We start from the raw sequence: 17,208 nt of genomic DNA on the forward strand, positions 1-17,208 counted from the left end.
ACTTTATCACTTCACCAAGTTAAATGCATCTGCCCCAGATGTCATGTGCATCAAGAGTGGCCATCAATTGTCATTTCAAAGGCCTATATTGCATAGTTATTAACACTTACATACTGTATACTGTTAGCAATCTTTATCTTCACTGTCTTTACTGAATATTAATGGAAGCTGATCTCCAAGACCAAGATCTTTATCTTAGATGTAGCAATTGGCATTTGCAGTCTTGGTCTTATCCTAATGAAAAAGTTCTCATCGGAACCTGGGTTATGAGGCCCCGTAATGTGCCCCTCTAGGCCAAAAGTTTTAAAAATGAAACACCAAGTTTTCTCTAGTCTTGACACTAGATACATTATATGTAATATTTTAATGTGCGCCTGTCCTTAGAGCAGGTAGATTTTACAGTGAACTTAATTTTACACTGTAAAAGTGTTATATGCTTATTTGGCTCTTCTAAGACTGTTCTATTAGTGACTTTATACGAGAGAGGAATGAGGAATAATATCTCGGTCAATTAAACTCAAAATGCAGATTTGTTGCCTCATCAAAAACTACAAATTATAAAGCTTAATATATCAGTTCTTTTATTTCTAATCAGACTCGCAAGTACTGTACATTTTCAATTGACTTGGTATAAATCTAGGTTGAAAATAAATCTTCCAAGAGACTGGAGTTCCATTTCCTAACGCCCATCCCCCCAAAGTGTGCAGCGCTAATAACATTCGGGAGAAATGAAGTTCTCAATTTCACCTCTCATTCAGTTTTATGATACTGAGATATCTAAAGAGAAATTCAGATTATAGGCTTTCTTTGTCTTCGTACTGTAATTCGTATAACAGTATAAATTAATGACATTTTTAGCAGTATTTGGAAGATTTTTTCTGCAGGGTCATACTTGGGATGATAGATATAAAATGTTCTGATATGAATTTGCTGAGGAATAAAAAATCAAGACAGTCTTATTTTTAAAAGAGAAAAGAAAATATTGAGCATGTAAAAATTGTATTCCTCGGTGCAAAAAGCTTGGAGTCTTAAAAAAATATCAATATCTCATATTTAGCGCTGAATAATGAAGTTATGGATAAGGGTACTTGCTGCAATTAAGTCATACAGAATTAATAAGCCGACGATGGGCTAAGGCTTTACCACACACAATAAAATCTTAATAAGTTAAAGGGAGAAGATGTCATTAACCATCCTTCCGAATATGACACCAGACACATTCCGCAGCCAGTGTTAGAGACAGTACCACTACCGCTTGTTAGGTCTTCCCTCTAAGGTTGTGATGCTAGGCTACCCCAGTCTGTATCCTGCAACCGACACCTCCACCACATGTATCCACTGATGGTGATACGTTTTTGCAACTGCCAGGCAGCACATAACTCACAACAAGAACAAAAACAGATACTGTATGTCTAGAACAACCACAAACCTTCAATTCTAAGATCAACTCTATACAAATGATAAAGCTGAAAACAATCATAACTGCAAATGTGGATACCGGATCCCATGATCACCAAGTGACCACACAAACTTGGACATAGCAGCATTAACCTTCCAATGAACACCCTCAATAATCACCATCATGCACTGGGCCCCCCACACATTGGGGAAAGTTCAGACCACACCATAACTGTACCAATGGCCCAATACTCCCCAAAATCCACCTTGAAATCCAGTATCAAACTTGCCATAGAACATAAATCATTCTCACCAAGTTCATGACTAATCAGTCTGGAGAAGCGAACACATCATCATCATCAGCAGCATACAAACGTGGAAGCAAACCATCACATCAAATCCTATGCTTACTCAACCAAACAATGAAGACCCAAGAAAGTATCCACCCCAGGAGACCAATCATGTAAAACAGCATAATGGATATAGTAAGCAGAAGTTACTCAAAATGACCACCATAACTCCTCTACCAGGCCTGGAAATCTGCACCAGAAGATGCAGACCCTGACCTCAATGCTCCTACACAATTTTTGCCCTCCAAAACGTGTTGGAAACTATTAGATTAGCGCTACAATTGCTCCAGCTCAGTGGCTGGAGCCAATAACAGGGAGAAGGAACTACTGGCACAAGAAGAAGCCACAGAGGACTTGAGGCAAGTATTAGGGCAAGTATGGGTTTGTTAGGCTCACCACTCCTCTACACATATCTACCAGGCTTCTATTAATCAAGGCTTAATCACTTCTTAAACATGGTTTCTATGTAAGGTCATTTCTGTTGTAATCAAGTGTAACATTTTAATTATGTTTCATACGATTTATTAATTGCATACATTATGGTGCTCATCTTTTTGTTTACCGTGTTTACAAAATATGGAGGCACAGATATTATTACAAAATTAATAGAATAAGAGAATTATGATTACAAATTAAATAATGGGGATAAAAAAAATTAAAGGGTTAAAAATATTATTACAAATTAAGTAGGGCACATATTACATATTAAGTAATAGGGTACATATTACATATTATTACATATTAATACAGGTATTTCAAGTAATGCCATAGGTCCTGATTATTGATGCTCTTCAAATAAGGGTTGACAATGTCCAACACTAATTATTTGAGAGGATGTTAGTGAGGAAGCATGCCCATATATTTGTATGTATACTGGGTTTACACCATACTTGCCTACCCTCTTGGAATGGACTAGAGGCTCCTGCAAATCAGGTCCCCCTCCCGGCCCCTGGGACGGTGGGCAAGTCTCCTGCATAGTCCCCGCAGTCCCTGCACCCCCCTTCCCCGCAGCATTAATGTCTGAATTTTGCGGGTCTGCGGGGAGGGGGTGGGGCTAAAATGTCACGAATCGAGTCATTTTGCATCATTTTAGCTCCTCCCCCAAACTGCAGTCCCGTGAATTGCCACTTTTGACTGTCATGGGGGCGGGGCTTGGTGACGTTAGCCTTGTCCCACCCCCCTGACTCGTATTATGTGCTCTCCTCTCCAGCAGGGGCGAATTTATGGGTCAGGCTGCCCCTAGGCACAACATTTTTGGCCGCCCCCCCCCCCCCCCACCTTCCATCCCACCAAAAATTTACACCGTCATACCTACTACACATCACACATCCATTACATATTATACTGCATGCCATAAAACCCATTACTTGTTACGCCACACACCATAATGCCCATTACACATTATGCCACACACCGTATTACCTATTACACCACATGTTGTAATAGTTGTTACAGTAGTTGTTGCCTATTACACGCTCTACCAAACACCGTAATGCCCATTACACGTTCTACAAAACACTGCATTGCCCATTACACATTATGCCACACACTGTAATTCCCATTATATAGAACACACGCCTTACTGCATATTACGCCACATAAGTGCCACTTACCTACATGCTCGTTGCTATGGGTTTCTTGCTCGTTGCCAGGGGTTTCATGCTCAACGCCATTAGTTGCATGTTCTGACTGGGGTCTCTGGGACAGCCAGCCAGTGACACCTGGTGTGGTGCCAGTGGCACTTAGCCTGCCCTGTGGACAACAGGTCGAGTTGAATGGCCCTGTTAGGGCAGGGCTTCAGGGGCCAGTTGGGCAAATTATGGCTCCTCACAGACTGCCACACAGTGGCAGCTACAGGCCTTAAAGGGTGGGCCATAAAACACGGGGCTGGAGCATGTCCAAGCCCTGCTAGGGCAGCCTGAGCTCTGGGCAGCAGCAGGGGCTAGGGGGGCAAGGGCTCCTCACAGCCTACCACATGGTAACATTAACAACAGTAGTTGAGGCACTGGGACTTGCTGGCTGGAGACCATGAGAGAAGTGCTGTGTGCAGCCCCACCAGCATCCGTGATGACCTTCTGCGCATGCGCCGCCAGCCTGTGCTTTACTGCTTTTACGCACAGGCTGATTCACGGCCAGAGGGTGCGCGTGCACACAGTGCTCTGCTGTGTTTCAGGCTCTCAGCAGCAGCACTGATGCTGAGTCACGCCACACATCATCACTGTAAGTGCCGCCGCATCGGACAGTGACTGAGGACGGAGACAGCACCTGGCTCTGTGCCTCCTACCATGCCCACAGCTCAGACGCTCCCGCGTGGAAGAGCAGTCGCCGGGAAGAAAGGCTGAGCCGGCTCATTGAGGTTGCAGATAAAAATTACGTCCTGTTAGGGGAGGGGGAGTGATGCCTTGCCGCCCCCAGCAGGTGCCGCCCATAGGCCCGTGCCTCACGGGCCTAATGGGAAATCCGGCCCTGCTCTCCAGGCTTCTCCCGGAGAGGAGTGACAAAATATAGGCAAGTATGGTTCGCACTGGTGTTTATGGCTTATGAACTGAGTGGTGAGCTCTGATTTTCTATACGGTTTCTGATCCATTTAAAACATTTCTGTTGCCCATGGCCAATTTTTGCATCTGTATCATACAGTAAGTGATACTGTATCTAGGTACATGCAAAACCAGAGCCCTTTAGAAGACAGACACTATTTTCTTTACATTTCCTCAGATGCAAATGGAATTTTCTTATTGTTTCTGACATTTTCATACAATGGAGAAACAAGATCAGTTCTATGTAAGGCTTGTCAAGACAAGAGAATCTCCATGTGGCAAACAGTATATCATAAGTGGTCATGTGGAGAGCATGTAAGGCTCATCTTAAGGATCCTTTGATATCCATCCTGCTCCAATTTTCTCTCTGCATTCCGTTTCAGAGAGGACTATGGAAAATTGTCTGCAAGTCTTACACCTTCCAAAGTTTCCTTAAAGTTTATGATCATTGGTTTTTAAGAGCATTTTCAGTGCATTTTGGACTGCAAAGCATAAACTAAAATGACTATATTTACAAAAAGTGTGACCTTCCAAGTTTATTATGTTAAACCTAATGGGTCTTAATGTATATGCATTCATTAGAAAGTGTGCTCATCAATGCGGGGACCTGATGACATCAATGAATGATATCTTTGATGATATTGTTCAGTGTGTATGCGCTATATCATTTGCCTGTGAGTTCCATGGGAAATGTTAACGTATCGCTAATGGAGCAAATGATCTAGTGTGTATTGGGCTTTAGGCTCTGATTGTGTTCGATATTGTATTTGTACATTTCGAAGGTAGGAAGGAGTAGATCATACCTGCTCTCCTGGAAGTCCCCCACTTCCCTTGGAATAGTGGGCATTCCTTCTGATTTCCACCAGATTCCTAGTGAAGCAGGAAGGATAAGGAGATCATGATGGGTACCTTGGTCTGTATAGAGGGGTGGAGCTAAAATTATGGTAATAGAGATCATTTTAGCCCGTACCTACACTATAAACCCGCTATTTGCACCATTTACCGTGATGTGGTGGGTTTACTTTCCCCGGAGTGGAGTATTTCTAAAGTAGGCATATATGGAGTAAATGTAGATGTTAGATTTACACTGCAATAGATCATTTGATTGTGTATAATATTGTATTTTTTAAAGAGATAACCTCCAGTGATATTCAGTCAATGCTTAGCTAAGAACCACAGTTCCTCGCTACAGACTAAGGGGCAGATTTATTAAGCTTGGAGAAGAGATAAACTGGAGATAAAGCGGAGAAAAGGTAAAAGGAGATAAAGCACCAGCCAATCAGCTGTGTTTGAAAAAGACAGTTGGGAGTTGATTGGCTGGTGCTTTATCTCCTTTTACCTTTTCTCCGCTTTGTCTCCAGTTTATCTCTTCTCCAAGCTTAATAAATCTGCCCCTTAATAACTCCTCAGTTCAGCCAGAAGCCAATGAGAACATTCTGTATAACCTCCATTCCAATAGCATTCTGGTTAGAATCACGCACCAACTACATGATCGACATGCAATAGGTTGACGGGGTCAAAAGGTGAACAGGGTCAAAAAGTAGACACATAAGAAGGTCAACATGAGTTTTTCATGATTTTTTTAAAATCTGGCTTCTTCTTAGTTCACCATCCATGTCGGCAAAGAGGGAGAATATAATAGTGTGCCTAGCGTATGGGTATGGGTTACACTAATTGGGGGTCCAGGTTGACAGTTGTTGACATTGACACCGAAAAAAATAGAAAAATGCATTATGACCTTTTTCTGTGTCTACATTTTTCAAGTCGACCTTTGGTCCCTGTTGACCTTTTGACCCTGTCGACTTATTGCATGTCGACCTATTGGGGTAGACCTATTGACTGTCTATCTAGACACTGTCTATCTAATAATCCACACCCGTGCTTCCATGCACACTGACCTGTACAGTCTAACTGCTCCCTCCCCATCCAGGCTCTGTCTCCACAGGGCTGCCTCTAGGTGTGGTCCCACCCCCTTTTTATTTCTTGTGTGGGCGGATCCCAGCCACACACAGAATCCGCTGCTCATCAGCGCCACCTTTGGTGATACTGCTGCAAATGTTATAAATACTCTAGAAAATTGCATCCAATTTTAATGATGTTTTTAAAAATAAATACATGTATAGAAACGGCCTTAAACAAGTAGTAAAGAATCATAATTGTAAAATCTAACATATCAAACAAAGCTGTTTTGATTTGATCTGCATTATATACCTAAACTGTACATTTAACAATGCCAAATATTTCACAATCACAACTGTAAGAAAATACTGTGGAATGATTTTTAATTGAATAATTTCAGTGGATGAGTGTGTTAGTATTAGATTACCAGATGTACTAATCAGCTGTCTTCTGTCTTATGTGGTAGAAAGACTTGTTATCCCCTATAAACTTGAAAGGACTGTGACAGACATATACCAGCAGTAGAAGGGCCATATGGCAAGAGACAACTTAGTAAATGAGAAGTTTTATGAGGCATTATAACCCAGTTGTGTTGTCACTTCATTCCAGTTATAGCAACCCCGCACATACTGTATTGACAATCTGTTTTTGGAACATGACACAAGGATAATGGTCCAAAGTCACCAAATCAGTTAAATGAGGTGTGTGCGACAGAGTAAATCTCAGCTAATTGATATTACATAAAAAGAAGATAAACTCTTACAGACATCCAACAATTTTGTAAACATTCCAGGGTGATAAATGTCAGGGGAAAGCAAAACCTGTTATTTTTCCTTCAAGAATCTGTCCTGACAGCAGTCACCTGAGCAAGCGTGACGTGTATGTATAATACGGTTATTCAAAATCTGATACTTTGTGCAAGTCTTCAGTTACGCCCCCTGGTTTATCTCCTCATACTATCTCTACCTGAATTAGTCAGAGTTACTGTTAATTAAATGTGCCACCTTGGTACATAAATTATTTAAGAGCTCAAAGACAGAACGTTAATAAGTGGAGTTTATAACTATTTGACAAAGACCGTAAAAATGCTCTATTGTAAAAAAAAAAAATAAAGTCAGTAAGATGAGACAGTCATATAATTGCAAATGAGGTTCTTGAAAAAAAAAAAAAAAACAGAAATAAAATGGAACTGGAAGAATATATGCTTTTAATAGAATCTGGGAAATGGACAGAATCTCAAAAGCCTATTGATCCCTGGAACTGACAATATCTACCATTATAGCCATGCTGCCACTGTCACTCATTGTTTTTCCCTTTCACACTCTGCCTTTCCCTCCACTGCTGTGTTGCATATTGTAAATTTGGGTTGGGATGGAAGAGGAGGGGGTGGGGCCTATATAAAATTTTTGCACCTAGGCTCACTAACCACAAGTTCTGCCATTGCCCCCTTCCACCCCCACCTCCATTACATCTACAACACCAGATTTCTAGTGAAGTCACAGAGATGGGTTTTTAAAATTTTTGTTTATAGCCTTTTGCTTTTCAACATTTATTTGTGTTCTGGTGTTACTAAGAGATATGGGTCCTGATTCGGATTTGTATACAAACGCAATAACCATTCTCCTGTATAGGTACAATCCGACAGAGGGGAGACTGCTCATGTAACTAGTTCCTGAAGTTATCCCTGTATCCGAGCCTCCTGAGACTATGCTGAAGTAAACAGGACTTCTATTTAGTGACTGTACAATTAAGATTGGGGTCTAAAGAAGACAGGTGGAGAAAATGAAACACCTCCCCCTGGAGGAACCTGATGTCACTCAATGCTGAGAGGCTCCTTGAGTGCACTGTATACATACCTCCCAACCGTCCCACTTTCTGCGGGAACATCCCGGTTTCGGTGTGTGTGTGTGTGTGGGGGGGGGGGCAGTTGGGGTTCCCCCAGCCTGAAGGGAATAGATGCTGTGCACATGCGCACAGCATCTATTCAGCGATGGAGAGGGGCGGAAAAACAGGGGAGTGGCCTGATGACACCACACTCCTTTTCATAGACCACGCCCCATTTTTGGGCACGAGAGTGGCTCCACCACATGAGTGTCCTGAAACTCAAAAACTGGAGCTATAGCCCATAACAGCCAATCAGGTTCTGGCTACTATTTTCTAGAAGGTGCTAGCTAAATAAGTAAAGGTAAATTTACTAAGATGGAGTTCTAGTGAAGATGGGAAAGTGCCCATAGCAACCAATCAGAATCTATGTATTATCTTCTAGAATGTGATAAATAAATAAGAAGTAGGATCTGATTGGTTGCTATGGGCAACATCCCATCTTAAATAGAACTCCCATCTTAGTTAAATAACCCTGTAGAATCTGACTGGTTGCTATAGGCAACATCTCCAGTTTTGTCAACCAGCTCTTAAGTAAATATACCCCTATGGGTTTTTTCTGTATGTCATCTCACTTGTATCTGTAATCCCACCGTTTGCGTCCACGACAGCGCTAAGAGCCCGATTCAGATTGACTCGGTATGCAGCGAAATTTGTTGATTACTGAGCGCTTAAACACTGACCGCCAGGCAAGCAAATACCCGCCACCTGGTGCCGAGCGGTTGCTGACACATCCATTCACATGCGGCCATGCCGACGTGGTCGCCAACAACGATGGTCGCCAACCATCGAATGATTTTTCAACCGCTCACTGATAAAAGCTGACTGTTATCTGGACCGGAGATGGCCGAACAGGGGCTGGGCGCTGGCGTCCTTGAGCCCCTGTCTGCCCCCTGCCCACACCGCTGTGTGCAAATGCCTCAGCGTCTGTGATAGTCGCCGAAGGCATTCTCACTGCGGCCCTGCACATGCCTATATTCGCTTATTTGCATGCGCTGAGCCGCAAAATTGATCCCCGGCGCGAATATGCTGCCCTAGGGACCTCATTCAGATCTGATCGTAGTACAAATTTGTTCTCAAAATGGGAAAAACCATGTGCACTGCAGGTGGGGCAGATGTAACATGTGCAGAGAGAGAGTTAGATTTGGGAGAGTTATTTTGTTTCTGTGCAGGGTAAATACTGGCTGCATTATTTTTACGCTGCAATTTAGATTACAGTTTCAACACACCCCACCCAAATTTAACTCTCTCTGCACATGTTACATCTGCCCCACCTGCAGTGCACATGGTTATGCCCATCTTGAGAACAGATTTGTACTGCGATCAGATCTGAATAAGGGCCTAAGTGTGCATATTACAGTATACAGGGCAGAGAGAAGAGTCTGCCCATTTAAAATGGAAATGCAAGATTGGAAACCAATATTTTTTTTATGCACTGGTTTGTAATTGGTATTGCCGCCCTAAAATTCTTTTGTCTCCTACAAAGTAATAACGTTAGCTTAAACATTAGTGCTGTGTTGCATTTGATGCATTGGAGTTAATTAGTTGGAGATAAGCAGATCGCTCAGTGAAATAATTTGCATTAAATTCTATACTTCCCCTTTGAAGTCCAGATACCGTAGCGTTGCCCGGCACGTTTAATTATTTTGCTGTCTCGCAGATATACAAATATGAATAATCAGGTGTTTCAGACAGATATGCAAAATGACTCTGCCTGCGACAGCGAGGAGTGTATAGTAAGCTGCCGTCCAAAATACACACACAAGCAGGGGGCAAAGGCATTAATAACTCCGTAACGGCAGACGTGTCTGAGATGTGATATATTAATCGGAAAAAAAACTGATCTTCATTGGACTATTTCAGATTGTCCCCAGGGAAAGCGCCGCATTTCATCAACCTGTCTGAAAAGTGGGACTCATTAGACCACTTTGTTAAGAACCGGTTTAAATCACAATTTGCATATAACGACACCTTTCCGACTAAAGCAGACTGAATGTCAACCCAGGTAAAATGTCATTGTGCGACCAAGGTCTGAACTTGGACAGGGCGGTTTATAGCTTCCTAGTGTGTGATAAAATCTGTTCACCAGATGTACTATCTGTCTCCAGTGTAGCATACTAGAACGTCAGCTAGTCCTCCGGCCCATTTGTTTCATGTAATTGCCTTTCCTATGCACACCTTAGGGCACCTTAATTCTCTGTTTTATTCCGTGCACTGCACAGAGTACCATCTGCTGGTTCTAAGCACTTCCCGTTTTATATCGGTACGGCAGTGAGAGGCTATGTTCTGTCCTGGAAAACACTGATTGGCAAGAGGCATAGCTGTTCCTGCCAGCTGTTTGTTTTATATTTATCTAAATAAAGAATGTTTGTCTAGAAAGGGTCTCTTTATGTATGGGTTCCGAAGCACGGCCTATTAGTCTGCAAGGTAACATACGACTTTGGGAAGTAAATACATAATTGGGCGCCTTTTGGAGCAAAAGCAATAATAATATTATGATGTGGGAGATGTAAAATGAAAAAAAAAGATGTACAAAATAAAAAGGTTAGGACAAGCAAAATGCAATCTGTACTACAGGTATATTTAAATAGCAGTGGCTTATTTCCGACCCTTGGGCCTGCCTGCTTCCATACGGTATGTGGTTGTGGGTGCCGGATGACTCAACGACAGTCGGAATTCCAACGGTCATCTATCCGACATTGGAATTCCGAATTCAGGATCCTGACTCACACAGGCTATTTTCCTTCATGGAGGTCCATGACACCCATAGATGGAGAATAGAACAGGAGGCCTGCACAGCGAGCTGCCGAGCCTGCAAGGGGCTTAAATGAGCTAGACCCCTCTGTAAGGCTCCTAACAGTCGGGACAGTCGGGCAGTTGTGGCTGTGAGGTCGACAGTTTCTAGGTTGATATTCATCAGGTCAGTGGTTCTCAACCTGAGTCCTCAAGGACCCCCAACACTGCACGTTTTCCAGGTCTCCACACAAGTGAAATAATTAGCTCCACCTCTGGATCTTTTAAAATCATTTTGTGTGTACTTTTCTTTGCTATAGGAGGTAGTGTTCCTTCTTTATGATTTAGCAGGCAGCACCTTAATAATTTTTTGCGCTACATCATACCCACAATTATCCTTTGACTTTCACATAAGGGAAATGTGTAGGGGTCTGATGGCACATAAAGGGAATGTGTAGGGGTCTGATGGCACATAAGTCAAATGTGTAGGAGGTCTGATGGCACATAAAAGGAATCTGGAGGAGTCTAATGGGTACTCTTTACCTAGAACGGCGCCCGCGATTGGAATCGCGGGCGTCGGGGGTAAAAAATCACGGGCATCGCGGCCATCGCGGTCATCGTATGCACATAAAAAAACGGGTGCGACGCGATGCCCGCGATGCCCGCAATTTTCCCATAGGGATCAATGTTAAAAGTCAGATTGGACGCGATTTTAGTGTTAAATGCCTCAATGGCCGTGATTTTTACATAGGAAACAATGTTAAATGGGCCACAGAGCCCTAATAGTCCCCCTGAAGTCTTAAATGGCCCCCACAATTTTTAACGCCACCCCACGATCAACGTGAACCCGAAGCGTGGCGAGCGCAGCGAGCCCGCGAGGGGCGGCGGTACGCGTCCTCCGACCTTTTCATACCCCCACTATCCACGTCGGCGTGGGGGCCATTTCAGACTTTAGGGTGACTATTTGGGCTCTGTGGCCCATTTAACATTGTTTCCTATGGAAAAATCGCGGGCATTGAGGCATTGAACACTAAAATCGCGTCCAATCTGACTTTTAACATTGATCCCTATGGGAAATCGCGGCCATCGAGGGCATCGCATCGCACCCGTTTTTTAGTGCATACGATGGTCGCGATGGTCGCGATGGGCGCCGTTCTAGGTAAAGAGTACCGTCTAATGTGTAAGAATCTGATCGATTATGTGAGGAATAAAAACACACATTTTTATTAATCTAAAGGATAAATAAAATGACAGATCGGCCAGAATATTGGTACCTCACCGTATGATGGTGCTGCAGTGGGCTATACTTAAATGTAAGTCTGCGGCACCACTGCCGATGGCTTTGGGGGTCAGGTCCCAGATAAAGTGCAAGTGCGTCCCAAAGTGTTCTAATGCCTCCAAGGTGCTACTTTCCAAAGTGCATCGGCATATGTCAATTTCTAACTCCACATAGCAGCAACGCGTTTTGGAGAGCAAAGGTCTCCTTCCTCAGGTTGGATAAAAAAACCTTTTGGCTAGGGAGTCCATATTTATACCCATTTCCTGGGTCTAGGTCTCCTTCTTTGCCAATTGTATCGCAGGGATTTTTGCACTCCGGTAGCGTTGTGCGTTTTGAATGGCACTTATGGTTGCATTCCATCTCCCGATACGTCACTTCTTGTTCTGGTTTTGTTGTAGTCATTAGCGGTGATCGCTCACATTTCCTTTTTAATTCAATTTGGGCATATCTCACATAAAATCACCACAAATGTGAGGGGGTTATAAGATTTCTAGGAATCCAGCAGATAAATTTGAACTGGAAAAATAGAGATATGGAGACAAAATTGGTCAAAATCGAGATGAAATGGATTTTTATGTTGACACACTCTTCCCTAAAGGTCACCATGTGGACTTCGAGTTGAAGTGTTTTTTTAGAAGACTAATCTCATGTTTTTAGTGTTTTAATGTATCCTGTTTTAATTTTAATCCGTGTATTTAGCTTATTCTTTCCACATGTATATATGAAACCTGAAAATCAATATAGGGCGTGATCGGAGCTGGCCCTCCCGGTATAATAGGGATGGACTATATCGGCATACCAAGTATGGTACAGAAAGGTAATAAGAGGAGGGCCCTACCCTTTTACACCCTTAGAACACTATTTAAATTACTATTTGCCCTCAATTCTACCCAAAACAAGATGGCGGACTTGGACTCCAGAATCTGGAATACACAAGAAGTGAAGCAAATGAGTGAAAAAACACAGGTTCCGGTGGAGTTAATATATGAAGGACTCCCCCCCCCCACACACACACACACACACACAAGAAAGGCGTGTGATATGCCTGCATTGAATTAAAAAGGTGATGTGAGGGATCACCACTAATGATTACAACAAAAGCGAACAGGAAGTGACGTATTGGGATTTGGAGCGTAACCAGAAGTGCCGCATGAAATGCACAGCGCTTCTGTAGCGTGAAAATCCCTGAGATTTGATTAATAAAGGAGGAGACCTAGACCCAGGAAATGGGCACCCTAGCCAAAAGTTCTTTATTCAGCCTGAGGAAGAAGACCATTGCTCTCTGAAATGCGTTGCTGCTATTTGGGCTTAGAACCTGACATATGCCGATGCACTTTGGAAATTAGCACCTTGGAGGCATTTGGACCCTTTTAGACGCACTTGCATTTTATCCGGGACTTGACCCCCAAATCTATATGTGGTGGTGCCACAGACTTGCATTTAAGTATAGCCCACTGGAGCACCATCATAGGGTGAGGTACCAATATTCTGACCTATCTGTCATTTTATTTATCCTGGAGAGGATTCTGTGTCCATATGAAATTTATGTATGAATGAATTTTTAGTAAAATTTTGTGTTTTTATTCATCCATCACATAATTGAATACGGATATATTTTCTGAAGGTTGCGCCAAGCAATTCACATTCCCCTTATGTGCCATCAGACCCCTACACATCCCCCATTATGTGCCAACAGACTTCCTACACATTACTCTTATGTGCCATCAGACCCCTACACATCCCCCTTATGTGCCACCAGACTTCTTACATATTACTCTTATGTGCCATCAGACCCCTACACATTCCCTTAATGGGCCATCAAACCCCTAAACATTCCTAATATGTGCCATCAGACCCCTACACATTCCTCTTTTTTGCCATCATATCACTAACATTCCTCTTATGAGTCATTGGACCCCTACACATTCCCTTTCTGTGTCATCAGACAACTTAACAGGACCCATGCACATTCCCCTTTGGGGAAATCAGACTCCTCCACATGACCCAAATGTGCCACCATGCCCTTTTTACGTACTGTATAACACCACACTTTATTCAGATCAGTACAAAGCTGGGCATGGGGGACACAGGGGACCTCTCATGCCCAAGACGCTAACTAAGCCTGGTTGTTGTGTCACTCTCTTATGTTTATTTACACTGCACCTCGTCCTTAAACGTCTAAGCACCAACAGAGTGGATGGATTCATGGTGTACTGAACAAGGGACTAACTTCCAAGATTCATATCTGCCAATATTTGTTTAGATATCTACTATGTGACATGCCTATAATTCCTGTAGTCATAAACTCACTATCGGGTTTCCTTATGCATGCGTCACTTAACACTAAATGTAAGACACAGACACAAGTGCTGGCGTTTCAAAATGAATGTCAACATTAATAATTGACAACTTGACTATAAGATCTGACTATAGATGGTGGCGGCACTAAAGAACGGTCAATGGTAGCATAGCACACACACACACACATACAAAACAGCCACTGGTGATCAACTCTCCCCTAGCAACTCCCCCGTGCAGGTGGTGCAACCAATCTCCCGCCGGGACGATGGGTTAATGACATATCGATGTCGGGAGAGCGCACCATCTAGCTACTTAAACCAAGCCATATAAACAAGCGACCGTTCTTTACCGCCGCCGACATAGAACGTAGGTTTGGGAGGGAGGGAAAAAATCACAAAGAGGACGATCACACCACTTCCTTTCCTCTCCTAGACTGCCCACTCCTCTTTACACCCTATTGGCTAAGCCCTTCCTCTTCAGATCTCCTAGCAACTAACCATGCTACTTACAGCATCACAGAACCATTCAGTGGTTTATGTCACCTCTGTGCTTAATCAGCCATCGGTTTTCTTTAGTTTTGAACTTTGTACCACCTCCACTTGCTCCCCATTCTGCAGTCATATTAGGTTTGTGTGAGATTTTTAATGCAAAACCTCCTCTCCGTAACTGGATCTGTTTATGGCAGAATTCTATAGTAACAGTTACTGTAACTCTTATCCTAGTATAAACATTCGCACATTTGGAGTGGTTCCTCTTTAGCTGTGACAACAGTAATCCACATAAAAAGAATTGAACAATTCCGAATGTTTCAGCAATGTTGAGCATTTTGTACAATGTCATAATAATGGAACTCATTTTAGCCATTGCACAGCTAACAGTTCACGGCATGATGACATAAATATTTAACAAACTCTGGGGTATGTCATTTTATTTTTCTTCTTGAAAATCTCAGTGAATTATACATTACATTATACTCTAAATGCAAATGAAACAATGGAGGTCATTCTGATTTGATCGCTCCCCTGCGTGTTTGCACCGGGGAGCGATGTTTTGCAATTGCATTTATATGCATGTGCAGCTGTTTTGTGCTAACATGCGCAGCGAATAGATTACCTCACCTAGCAGGGGAGGCGGGGGGCGTGTCGCTGCACACTGCAGTCACGCCCATGGGAATGCCAAGCGTTTCATCTGTGTTCCCATGAAAACCCTGGTCATTCCCATGGAACGCAGGTGTGGGGGGTCAGGCAGCTGACATCAGCTGATGTGTTTAGATCAGTGGCGTAACTATAGCCCGCACGGTGGCAGGGAGGCGCTGAGGGACTGTGGGCGCCGATCTGCGGGGCTATAGTTACAACTACCTAGCCCTCCCACCCACCCAAGAAAACTTACACACCCCCCTTGCCCCTCCGCATGCCGCCGCGGATCTTGTCCTGGCTCCGTCTCCTCCTGCAGTACTTCTAATGAAAAATACCTATCAGAAAATGGCTGCCCCTTAACAGCAGACAGTTTTTTGGGATGCTAGAGGAGGCGCGGGCCTCCTCTAGCATCCTTAAAAACTGTCTGCTGTTAGGGGGCAGCCATTTTCTGATGGTCATTATAGAACTGCAGGAGGAGACTGAGCCGGGAGATGATATGCGCTGCGGGACCCTGCGGTACGCAGGGGAGGTAAGGGGGGTTTTAACTTTACTTGGGATGGTGGGTGGGAGGGCTAGGGGAGGGGGGGGGCGCAAAAAATCTAGTTACGCCACTGGTTTAGATGATGATACCAGAATGACCCCCAATATGCACTATGGGTTACAGTAGGAGTAGACAAACCAGTCCTCGAGATCTACCAACAGTCCATGTTTTTCACATCACCTAGCTGGTGCACAGCTGTTGTTATTACTAACTGTCACAGGTACTCTTTACCTAGAAGGGCGCCCATCGCGGGCATTGCATGCACTAAAAAATTGGGTGCGACGCGACCGACGCGATGCCTGCGATTTCCCATAGGGAACAATGTTAAATGTCCCAATTGACCCGATTTTCCTGTTCAATGTCTCAATTGACCCGATTTTTCCATAGGAAACAATGTTAAATGGGCCACAGAGGCCAAATAGGCACCCTGAAGTGTGAAATGGCCACCACAATTGTTAACGCCACCCCACGATCAACGTCAACCCAAAGCGTGGCGAGCGCAGCGAGCCCACGAGGGGCGGCGGTACGCGTCCTACGACCTTTTCATACCCCCACTATCGACGTCGGCGTGGAGTTGAGAATAGAAAGTGTGGCGAGCGAAGCGAGCCACCGTGCCCGAAGCGTGTCGAGCGCAGCGAGCCCCGCGAGGGGACGCAGATACCTTCACAGGTATCCGCGTCCCCTCGCGGGGCTCGCTGCGCTCGACACGCTTCGGGCACGGTGGCTAGCTGCACTCGCCACACTTTCTATTCTCAACTCCACGCCGTCGTAAATAGTGGGGGTATGAAAAGGTCGTAGGACGCGTACCGCCGCCCCTCGCGGGCTCGCTGCGCTCGCCACGCTTCGGGTTCACGTTGATCGTGGAGTGGCGTTAACAATTGTGGGGGCCATTTCACACTTCAGGGTGCCTATTTGGCCTCTGTGGGCCATTTAACATTGTTTCCTATGGAAAAATCGGGTCAATTGAGACATTGAACAGGAAAATCGGGTCAATTGGGACATTTAAATTTGTTCCCTATGGGAAATCACGGGCATCGCGTCGGTCGCATTGCATGCGATTTTTTGGTCGCATGCGATGCAACCGACGTGATTTTTTTTTACTAACGATGCCCACGATCAAAATCGTGGGCGCCCTTCTAGGTAAAGAGTACCC

This window comes from Crinia signifera, chromosome 7, assembly GCF_055691185.1.
Source record: "Crinia signifera chromosome 7, ASM5569118v1, whole genome shotgun sequence".
Classification (NCBI taxonomy): Eukaryota; Metazoa; Chordata; class Amphibia; order Anura; family Myobatrachidae; genus Crinia; species Crinia signifera.